Source organism: Phyllobates terribilis, unplaced genomic scaffold (assembly GCF_046119375.1).
Source record: "Phyllobates terribilis strain yellow unplaced genomic scaffold, ASM4611937v1 Scaffold_5__5_contigs__length_657084704, whole genome shotgun sequence".
In the NCBI taxonomy this organism is placed as follows: Eukaryota; Metazoa; Chordata; class Amphibia; order Anura; family Dendrobatidae; genus Phyllobates; species Phyllobates terribilis.
Window position 1 is genome coordinate 24,263,634 of NW_027362765.1, and position 12,757 is coordinate 24,276,390.

The window sequence follows — 12,757 nt, forward strand, 5'->3', positions numbered from 1 at the left end:
AGGATGTACTCCACCCTTGTTCTCCTGAGACAAAACTTCTCCGACCCCCACCGATGAAGCATCGACCTCGACCAAAAAAGGCTTGGTCTCATCAGGCTGCATAAGGATAAGGGCAGAACTGAACCTCTCTTTGAGATACTCAAACGCTTCAATGGCCTCAGTAGTCCACTGGACCGTATTCGCACCTTTCCTGGTGAGATCGGTTAGAGGTTTAACAATTACAGAAAAATTCTTAATGAATTTCCTGTAATAACTGGCAAAAATCTCTGTATAGATTTCAAACCAATAGGCCTAGGCCATTCCTGCACAGCCTGAACATTCACAGGGTCCATCTCAAAGCCCTCGCTGGAGACAATGTAGCCCAAAAAACTAATTTTCTGCACAGCGAACTCACATTTCTCCAGCTTAGCAAAGAGTGAATTATCACTCAATAACTGCAAAACTTCACGTACACTCTGCCAATGGGACTCTAGATCTGATGAGTAAATCAAAAATGTCATCCAAATACACAACCACATTCTTACCAATCAAAGGTCTCAGGATGTCATTAATAAGGTTTTGAAAAAATGCAGGTGCATTGGTAAGACCAAAAGGCATCACCAGATTCTCAAAATGACCTACCGGAGTGTTAAAAGCAGTTTTCCATTCATCACCCTCCTTCACTCGTAACAAATTGTATGCCCCCCGGAGATCAATTTTGGAGAACCACTTGGCCCCCACTAACTGGTTAAACAAGTCAGGAATTAACGGCAATGGGTAGGAATTGCGTACGGTAATCTTATTAATTTCACGAAAATCCAGACATGGAGGTAAACCGCCATCCTTTTTTTTTAACAAAGAAAAATCCAACTGCCAGAGGCGACTTAGAAGGTCTAATGTGACCAGCAGCCAGGCTAGTCTGTATGTACTCCTCCAAGGCCTTTCTTTCAGGGATAGTCAGATTAAACAAGCGACTCTTGGGAAGAGTAGCTCTCGGAACAAACTCAATGGCGCAATCATAATCCCTATGAGGAGGTAAAACTTGCAACTCCTCCTCCGAAAAAAACCTCCAAAAATCTGGAATAGGTACCGGTAATTCCCCTTTTTCCACAGCCGCAATGCGACCATTACAACATTTATCATAGCACTTCGGACTCCAAGACTTAATCACATTAGTAGACCAGTCCAGTACAGAATTGTGCAGTTTTAACCAAGGCAATCCTAGAACAACTGGAGAGGGTAAATTATCTAAAACAACCAAGTCCAAAATTTCTTGGTGAACTCCATTGATAGTGAGGGGAAATACAGCAGTCTTGTGAGTAATACATTTCAAAGGAGTGTTATCAATTGCAATCACAGAAATAGGTGATGACAAATGTTTGGATTTCAATTTAAGGTTTTCCAAAAACCCTTTATCAATCATATTAAGTGTTGAACCACAATCCACAAATACCTGAAATTCAATCAAATCTCCCTGCAGAGAAGTACTCTCAGAAAGAAATACTCCTGCAGAGCTTAAACAAGCTATACGAGCGTAACTGGCCTTTTTTTTTTCTTTACTTAAACGATGCTCACAATACTTAATCAAATGGTCAGCTTTACCACAATAAAGACACAATCCCTCAGTAAACCTCCGGTCTCTTTCCTGAGAGCGGAGTGACATCGCCCCAACCTCCATCGGTTCTCCGCCGTCAGAGCAGATTTTCTGGGGACTAGGACCTGGCATTACAGGAGTCTTTACCTCATTGAGCCTGCACCTCAATCTCCTGTCTATACGAACAGCTAACTGCATAGCATCCTGCAGAGTCTCAGGTGCAGGGAATGCAATTAGCAAATCCTTAACCCTTTCACTCAGACCAGCAAGAAATAAACATCTCAGCGCAGGATCATTCCACTTAACTTCTGAAGCCCATCTCTTGAAGTGTGTGCAATAATTTTCAACATCATCAGACCCCTGATTCAAACGCCTGAGTTCTGATTCAGCAGATGAGATTCGATCAGGATCATCCTATAATAGCCCCATAGCAGAAAAAAATTCTTCAACAGACCTTAAACATGGATCATGAGGTTGGAGAGAAAAGGCCCACCCCTGTGGTTCATTGCGCAAAAGTGACATAATAAAACCAATGCGCTGAGATTCATTAACAGAGGACCTTGGTCTCAAACGAAAATATAACAAACAAGCATTTTTAAAGGAAAAAAAATCTTGCTGTTTACCATAAAAAACATCAGGCAGTCCTACCTTGGGTTCGACAAAATGCGCTCCAGAACAGCTACTCACGTGTTGCTGAAGCTCGGCCACCTCCAGAGACAATCCCTGCAGGCGTTGAGCCAAATCCTAGACGGAAACCATACTGATCCCCAAATTTCTTTCCTTTTAGTTTTTTGGGCTGGACTTACTGTTATGATCTGCAACATGTACTAAGGAAAGATAGGAGAAAGCTGTCCCTACAGTAAGACTAAGCTGAATCCCTACGATGTAGTGGGCTGCCTGTTCCTAGTGAACAGACCTGCCTTAGTCCTTCGCTAGTCTGAACGAAGACCTATAGAATTAAGGGAGGGGTCCCTAAAAGAACTAAGGACTGGGACAAAAATGGGACACCTCCTAAACAGAAAAGTTGTTGCAGAACACAAAAAGACAAACTGACAAAAATGTACTAGAGGTCCCAGAGGACAAAGCGAACTTGACAGAGAAAGGCACCGAAGCACCAGGCTAGAGAAACAGTCAAACACTGAAGTCCAGCACAGCCACAAGGGCGGAGCTAGAATATAAAGGCAGATGGTCACGTGACCGCAAAACACAAGATAGAAAAAACAAACAGGAGGGTTCTAACAGCCTCAAAAGTAGTTTTTGACCACATATGGGGTATTGTCGTACTCAGGAGAAATTGCGTAACAAATTGTACCATTCATTTTCTCCTATTATCACTTTGGAAAATTAAAAACTTGTGGCCAAAGCAACATTTTAGTGGAAAAAAATGGTCATTTTCCATTTACTTAGCCTAATTTTATTCTGTGAATCACCTGAAGGTTAAAAATGCTCACTACACCCCTAGATGAATTCCTCGAGATGTGTAGTTTCCAAAATGGGGTCACTTTTCAAGAGTTTTTACTATTTTTGCATGTCAGGGGCTCTTCAAATGTGGCATGACATCCTCAATCTATTACAGCCAAAATTGAGCTCTAGAATTCAGTTGGTACTTCTTCCCTTCTGCGCCCTGACGTAGTTTTCCACCACATATGGGGTATCTTTGTACTCAGGGGAAATTGCACAACAAATTGCATGGCCCATTTTCTCCTGTTACCCTTGTGAAAATGAAAAATTTGGGGTAAAACGAACATTTGTGCGGGAAAAATGTATTTATTCATTTTCACGGCCCAACATTATAAAATTCTGTGAAGCACCTATGGGTTCAAGGTGCTCACCATACCTCTAGATAAGTTCCTTGAGGGGTGTAGTTTTCAAAAAGGGGTCACCTGTGGGAGGTTTCCACTTTTTAGACATATTGCGGGCTCTGCAAACATGACATGTCGTTTGTTATCTATTCCAGTGAATTTTGCGTTCCAGAAGTCAAATGGTGCTCCTTCCTTTCCTAGCCCTGCCGTGCGCCCAAACAGTAGTTTTCCAACACATATGGGGTATTGGTGTACTCAGGAGCAATTGTACAACAAATTGTATGGTTCATTTTCTCCTGTTACCCTTGTGAAAAGGCAAAATTTGGGGCTAAATCAACATTTTTGTGGTAAAAAGTAAAATTTTAATTTCTTCCTTCCAAACTGCTTTAATTCCTGTGAAGTAGGGGACCTTGGGCTTGGAGGATCTACCTTACCTGGTGAGACTAAGAAAATCAGTCTGAGCATGGAACGCTAATGTGCAGACTGGTTTTCAGAAAATAACGGACATGTGAGTCACACCACGGAGCCAGGGTTGCAAGCCATGTCAATGCATCAGCCAGGGCTTTGGAAAAATGTGTTTTCATTCTTTACATACAGATAATTATGCTGGTATAAAATGACTTTCGAGCCAACAATGTTTTAATGGTTTTTTATTAAGTTTATGGTGATGATTGAGAATATGACTTCGGTTTTGCCAGATTGGCTCTAGTTTCTGAGATATTTAACAGTTAATTAATTACAGTAGAATTCTAGAAGTCGCTTTCATAGCATTGTAGGCCTACAAATTGAAATACAAAATAATTATATGGGATATTTCATTACCTAAGATGCAGTTAAAGAGTTAAAAGGCCGAAAGCTATTGCATTTGTTATCACACACAAATCACATTGGGGTAATGCATTATTTTCATTGATGAATTATCTCAAAAACTAGAACCAATTCAGCAGAAGTTATGGGATTTTTTTACCACCACCATCAAAATACCCTATATCCATTCAAAAAACCTTGCCACTTGAAAAAAAATGTTTTTTTTTTGTAGACCTGTGTTATAGGCCATGTGTATTTAGTCCTGTCTATTACCTGGTGATGTGAGGGGCTGGGGAACCTCCATAATGACGTCCTTGTACAGATCTTTCTTTCCTTCTAAATACTCCCACTTCTCCATGGAGAAATAGATGGCGACATCCTGACGCCTTATAGGAACCTGATACATACAATGATACTGTCATTCCCCGATCCCTTTATAGTATTACTGTATAAAGTCCCAGCATTCCTAGCAGTGTCACCTCTCCAGTCAGCAGCCCAATCAGATTGTGAGTTCTAGGATCTTCTGGTCATTGATATCCTCCTGTATCGGGGCGAGGTGGAGGCCCCATGATTGGGATCAGGGGTCTTCCCCATACCTCAAATACAGGGGCCTGACAACCCTCACTAGAGGTCTTCTTCACTACTGTATAATCCTGGTTATGTAGAGACACATTAATAAACCTCAGTACAGACATTTCCAGAGTCCTCACCTCTCCTGTTCTGTCCATCTGTGATTCCCATAGATAAGTATGATGTAATGTGACGTCATCAGAATCTCTCACCTCTCCAGTAAGACGGGAGAGGATCTCTAGGGTGAGGTGCAATAGCCTCTCCACCATCTTGTTCTTGTCCCTCCCTATCGATTCTTGATGGATAAATCAGGAAAATTCTTTTATACAGAAGATCTCCACTAAGAGGATCAGATATCATAGTGACCTGAATGTGAAGAAGATGAGCCGATGTAACATCATAAAGAATCCCGTGTAATAATACAATTACTGGAGATAATATGGGGAAACATGAGATTCATTATTTTACAGTATTCAGTTTTTCTTCATTACATCTACTAATAAATCCTATTAAAAAATTATAAACGGGTACATTTTTAATTGTAATAGTGCATCAGTAATAAAAGTGGTAATAATACATTTGTTAGGCCCAGTCCCAGTAAGTCAGTAAGTTAGTGTAGTGTTAGTGTAGGGAGAGCAATTGGGGGAGAAAGGTTGAACTTGATGGACCTAGGTTTTTATTCAACCTATGGTACTATGTTACTATATATTTTAGACCACACACAACAACAAGAAGTTTGTTCCTCGGAGTCTGTAGCTGAATATGTTTCTCATAGACTCATCGTCCATAACGCTAATTCTCGTCTCATTTACGGACACTGGAATTGGCATTAGCAATACAGCAGGAGATATTCATTACACGTGACATGAGAAATAACTACTTCATGATGAGGACGACATCTTCATCTTCTACTACGGCTCTAGAAATATATTTTACCAGAGTCCGTCACTGACTACATCACCATCATCCGCCTGTATGACTGTTTCCCGTCTTCCCCGGGCTGTAATCTTTTATCGTGTTAGATCTCATGTCTGATTCACACATAGAAGTTTGAGGAATTTTTCAAAGCTTCTTTGTTTGCAAGAACACCGCGGACAATAGTTATTTGATTCCAAAGTCTCTGTGTACTAGGTTTTATGGGTTTTTTTTCGGCCTTTAGGCTTCCCCATATTACATTGTTAAAATGTATGAAAAGAAAATTAGCACCTGCTATTCTTGTAAAAATAAACATACAAAAAGCATAAGACACATTTTGTTCCTTTTTAACAGGTTAAACATTTGTTTAAAAAAAAACGTCTTTTGGGCACCAGAAAATATATCTATGTTGCAGGTATGTAACGGTGCGACTACAACAATAATCCTGACAGTTTAACCACTTGCTGCTGTCAAAAGCAAACTTGGTATCTAAGAAGGTTTGACAAAGTTAGGCTCAATGTCCCTCCTCCTCCAAGTACTCGATAGTATGGGGCTGCCTAACTGCTATGTTACCTAATTGCCTGATAATGGTCTCTGAGCCTGTATGAAAGTCTATTAGGCCCTGCCAGAGACAGCGTCCAATAAGTTACCTCTTAACACACCCATACATATTAGACTAAAGTCTAAGACTGATTTTGGTGGGATTGATTGACTATATAATGTATTTGGAAGCCTCCGTACAAATGAGGTCAGGGCAGAGAAGGATCTGACATCCTGAATTTCAGAGACTGATCCATTTGTTCTTCCTGTAGATATCCTCCCCTAGAGGAGTCTGGAGGTGATTCTCTGTTTTTACATACAGTTAATACATAATTAGAGTCTGATTGGCCCAATGCAATATTTGGACCTGGGGCCCCACTTGCATGTTAGTCAGATATATGGATCCTTGTAGCATTCTAGATGCTATAAAATATGCTTGCTCGCCCCCAATGTAATAATGTTCCGGGTCTTGACTCCTCTTTGTAATATGCATAATTTTGTAATAATATATGTAATAATGCCCCCCATCCTGGACCTTTCCAGTAATAATGTCCCCCATCCTGGGTTCCTTCCTTGTATATTGTTCCGCATCCTGGTATAATGTACCCATTCTGGTATGATATCACCCATTCTAATATGTCCCCTATCCTGTTATAATATCACCCATTCTGGTATAATGCCCCCCATCTTGGGATCCTTCTGTTCTTCTCCAGCACATTTTAAAAAGAAACAAAAGATTATTCTTACCTTCCCCTGCTCTCACGATGTGGTGTCCTCCTCCTGTACAGAAGCTGGCAGCTGACTTCTGCTTGCCAGCACAGGCAGTGCATGAAGTCACTGCCATGCACCGCCCATCACTGGAGGGCCAACGTCTGCTGCCAGCCTCTGATTGGCAGGCAACACAGTCTCCCAGGCATCGTACTCCTGACTAGGGCAGAGTAAAGTATTGCAGTGTGCATGGGCCAGGGCTCTTTGACCTTTCCCTGCGCCTGCGCGCTGCAGTACTTTGCTCTACTCTCGTCTGGGCAGAGAAGTGCGCCTGTGCAGGAGCGTGACACCAGTGAGCAGGGCTGCCTTCATGGCATTACTGCCCTTACTTCTGTATGGGGCCCCATGAGCAGCAGTACAGGGGGGTGGCCTGGGCCCCCCTCTTGTGCCTCTGCTCACGGGGCCCCTGGCCCATGATGTAATAAAGTGCCGAGCACGTAGGCGTGCGCTGCCTTAGGCGGCGCACATCTCGGTGCTGGGTTCCATACCGGAGCTCCACAGCTGCAGCAGCTCTTTCATACTTCTCCTGACTTCTGGTCACCTGACAGCGTGTAAGCGCGGTCACCTGACCAGACGTCAGGAGAACCCGGCGGCAGCGTGCATCTCCTCGTCGCAGCAGGAGCGCCAGGATGCTGCAAGGATCGTATGAGGGGTAAGTATGACAACTTTATTTTTTTTAAATAGAATTAATTAAATAGGAGTGGGAGAATGAGCTGCACATGGGGAATTGGGAGTGGGGGGGTGAGCTGCACTTGGGGAATTGGGAGTGGGGGGGTGAGCTGCACATGAGGAATTGGGAGTGGGGGGAGGATGAGCTGCACATGGGGAATTGGGAGTGTGGGGGAGGATGAGCTGCACATGGGGAATTGGGAGGATGAGCTGCACATGGGGAATTGGGAGTGGGGGGAGGATGAGCGCATGGTGGATTGGGAGTGGTGGGTGGGAAGAGCGCATGGTGAATTGGGAGTGGGGAGAGCAAATGGTGAAATGGGAGTGGGGGTGGGGAGAGCAAATGGGGGGTGGGGGAGAGTAAATGATGATGAATAGAGGGCCGGGGTGGGGAGAGCATGGACATGACATAATGAATTGGGGCAGAGGGTGCATGTAAATATAATGAATCGGGGGGAGCAGGAGGTAGAGAGTAGCGTTGATGATGCAGGAGTGTGACTGGTAATAAATTGGGGGAATGAGTACAGGTTCTAATTCATTTATATATTTATTAGGTGGGGAAAGTGGCTATTTACAGTAAGTGGGGGTACCATGGTGGATTACAATATATATATATATATATATTTGGAATGATGGGTTGCACAATAACTAATTATATATTAATGGTGGGTGCACATCTGTATTCAGCTGTGTAATGTAGAAGCTGGGGAATGTGCTCTAGATAACTGTGTTATCTAGACAAGTCCTGGCTGGAAGAAGTGATGGCGGTCTGTGCTGGATTTAGGAGAAAAGCGAAGATGAAGGACTTCACCTAGAGACGTCACCAGTGAGTCAGTGTATTACATGTACACTGACACTATGTACAGGGCTTCTGTGTATAATGTCATTGGTGATCACCGTATTACCTGTACACTATATACAGAGCTCCTGTGTATAATGTCACTGATGATCACTGTATTACCTGTACACTGACACTATATACAGAGCTCCTGTGTATAATGTCACTGGTGATCACTATATTACCTGTACACTTACATTATACACTGTATACCATGTACAGCGCTCCCATGTATAATGGCACTTATGGTAATAATAGTATTGTTTTTTTTTATTAATGATCAGTATTGTAGAATTGACAATGTGGGTGTAATATGTGGTCTGGTCATGGTATAGCGGGTTTTGTCCCTTCTATGTGGTATTATTCGGTCACTATGTGGTGGCAATATGTGGTCTGGTCATGGAGTGGCAGTATTCCTTGTATGTGGTATTATTCGGTCATTATGTGGTGGTAATATGTGGTCTGGTCATGGTGTGGTAGTATTTGATCCTTGTATGTGGTATTATTGGTCTTTTTTTTTTTTTTCAAAAATCATTTTTATTAGAATTTTTCAATGATACAAAATAACAATAAAATCAAAATCCAACATAAGCCCCCAATATAGATAAATCCACAAAATGCAGTACAGCCATCAATCATGCATATCGAATTAAATTATTAATGTCCTAAAGGACAACAGATAATAATTCCCTCACTATCACCACAAGCAATAAGACCACTTCTATAACTGTAAGATCCCCAGAGTACCATTCAAGTCTTCTAGTAGATACCAGTTGGAATTTTTAAATGGTAAGACCGTATGAACCAACTCATCAGGGGACAAGTGTAAAATTATGAAAGCTCTCCATGTATTAAAAAAATTATCCGTCAAGATATCTTTGCTTCTCCCAGCTTCCAACCTCTCAGTCAACATGTTGTCTTTCAGCATTGTTACTAAATCTGAGATCTTGGGGGGTACCCCACTCAGCCAATCCCTTAAAATAAGTTTCTTAACTGTTATAACTATAATGTGTAACAATCTAGGTTTTTTTCCTCTCCAAATTTTTTCAGTCGGGAAGTGTAACATGTCAAGGGATCGTGGCCTAAGTCATTGCTATAAATATCTCATGTTGTCATAAAAACCTGTCTCCAAAAACCCTGAATAGCTGGACAAGTCCACAGACCATGGCTCATATCTGTCTTAGGGGTGTCACATTTTGGGCAATTTTGTAGCCTATCAGGTGCTTGTGGTGTTGGTGGTATGTTAAAGCCATATACCACTCTATATATGATACGGAATTGCATGTCTCTCCACTTTTCATTAGGTATATATTTTCTCACCAATTCCCAGCCTTTATTTTGTTTGAATGCAGATTGCACATTTTCTGTTAGTACAATAAACCTCATTTCAAGGCAGAAACATTACTGTGTCCAACAGTTATTACATATATCAAACTGAAATAGCTGTTGCAAAAACACCAATTTTTATAAAACATTAAGCTTAAGATTAATAGGGGTGCCCAAACTTTTTCATATAACTGTATAATGAGATTAGGTAATGGTACTCTCTAACTAGGTAAGCACAATTTGTGATATAACAATACATTATAATTTGAGACGTCACTGCATTAAATGAATCACGCTCTGAAAACTCTTCAAGCAATAATAGTAAAACCATTCCCATTTCCCCCCCCTCTGTAGAAATACCCTCCCTCTCCCCTCAACAAATATCCCTCTAAATATTTGATGTAAATGAACTTCCATATACTGACAGGAAACCTCCTTTCACTCCCGCCCAGCGGCCTAAGGACAAAGTTTAAAGTATAACAACCATCTTTGCAAATACATAGTGTCTCTCCTCAACCCCTGATCCAATCCTCCAAATGTTCAAGAAACCCCAAGAAAGACAACTTAATGTCACCAGTGAGGGACAGACTTGGTACAAATCTTCACTGCCTTGAATAAGCAAAGATTCAGACGCGATTCAGTGTTGACCTCATGTAGGCCCACTGAAGCTTGCGCCCCCCTTTTCTTTTGGGGACAAGGTTTGGACATCTCCTCCCAATGGCTGGGGCAGAATTTCACCATATCGGGGTCCAGGCAAGCAGGAATCCGCAACACGGCAAGACTCAGGGGATCCCGACAGTCTAAGATCCTCCGATCTGGGGGATCTGTGGTTACTTCTGTCTGCAGGCTCTCTTTGTGTAAGATGTTTTAGTGCTTCCTGAGGGTCGCGCTGCACTTTAAGCCTACCATCAGGGCCTCTGTATTTAAGCACTGCAGGATACAGAAGTTGAAAACGGATGTTTCTCTTGTACAGGATGCTACAAGCCGGGCTAAAAACTTTTCTCAACTTGGTGACCACCACTGAGAAATCTCCAAACATCAGGATCTTATGATCTCCAATCAATACTGGGGGTCTTGTACCCTTAAAGGTGCGCAAGATTTTTTCTTTATCTTTATAATCAAGGTAACGCACAATCACTTGTCTTGGTTTAGACTGAAGGGAGGTGCGGTTCTTGTCACGCGCCTGAAACTCAGAATTATTGATTTAGCTGGAGTTTTGTCTTGTCGCTGGTGGCATGCCAACTCTGTGAGCCCTTTTCACCTTGCATTTGTGCAGAATCCCTAAGGCACGAGGAATTTCAATTTCACAAATGTCATTTAGAGCCCCGCTCGGAATGGATTCAGGCAGCCCTATGATTTTCAGGTTATTGCGTCTCGAGCGGTTTTCCAGGTCCTCTAGTTTGTCTTTAGTGTAAGCTGACTGTTGAAGATCAGAGACCTGGTTCTCCAATTGTGACACCCTGTCCTCCGAATCGGATAACCTTTGTTCTAAGGTATGAAGTCTGGATTCATGCTGGTCAGATATGATTTGCAGGCTCAGCAGAGTCTATTTCATCACCTCTCTGATTGTCTCCCTGAGATCATCTGATAAGTAGTGTGATGCTTCCTGTGCCAGCTTTTTACAATCTAATGGAGGCACAATGTGTCTAGGTGAGGATATTTCATCCTCCTCTTCATTGTATTCCTCTCCACTAGCTGCCTCCTCTATGTTGCTGACCGCATTAGCAGAGTCCTCCTGCTTCTTCTGCTGTTTTCCCCGCGTTGTATCCCACTGTTTCCCGCCCGCCGCCATCTTAGCGGTTACCTTCAGCCGCTAGGACTGAGGCGACAGGATTCCGTGCTCGTTCCCAGTATTGCGGCGCCATCTTTCCATGCGACCCTCCTTTGCTGCCGGTGACGCTGCCTTCTTGAGCTCATTGTAAGTGTTGCGGCGTCGGTGCGCGATATAATGATGCTGTTTAGCAGCCGCGGGCGCTGGGAGCTCACACTCGTCCCTGCATCCCCGTCAGAGCCGGAACCGGAAGTCATTATTGGTAATTTTAAAAAATGTATATGACACATTCCCTTAAAGAATAATAAATAAAATATACCTAAAAAGAGTAATGGATATTTTAAGAAAATTTTAATAGGTTAGAATAGAGTAGGGCCCGGCCAGAAGATTCTACCTTCTCGTGACGGCGGCTTTAAAAATATTTTGGCCAAAACAAAAGCTGCTGGCTATGTGTGTGATCTGGTGTTCACTGGGAACTGGTAATGTGTGATTGGTGAGGATGGAGTGCAGAAGTGGAGTTTTTCCAAGAGTGGGCGGTGGGACTGTAGAAGGTTCGAGGGATGGAGGCGGAGTCTCAAGGGGGCCTGAAAATTTTGCCAGTATGGGGCCCCGAAATTCCTGGTGGCAGCCCTGCCAGGGAGACTGTGTGGATGACGTAGGGATGTGTCATCCATACTAAGCAAGAAGGAGGACAGCATCACAAGAAGAAGGGAGGCTCCGGACCAAGACAAGCGACACCCCTCGGACTAGACCGCCTCCCAGGTGAATATAGCAAAAGCTCTTTTTCTTGTCATTATAGAATGCTGTATATGAGGGCTGAAAGGTGGTGGCCGTATCTCATATTGCTTTGATCACTTTGATCGGAAGTTACAGCGACTCTCCGGCACCTGCGCACATCAAAATTGAAGACAGTGCCCACAGAAGGGCGGAACAGTGCAAAGGAAAGACGGCAAGCAGAATGCGCAGGCGCGGGATTTCCAGCCACGCACATGACGCCAAAGAGACGCCTGAAGAGAAGGGGAGGAGAAACCTCTATAAAAGCTGAGTGTGTGACCATGTTGAAAGATCCGTAGAAGTTCTCCCAAGGATATAGTAAGTAGATTCATTCAGTCTTAGGTGTACGGCATTGCCTTTAAGCACACGTGGCTCCACTCCGCACACCTCGTACACACGCTGCT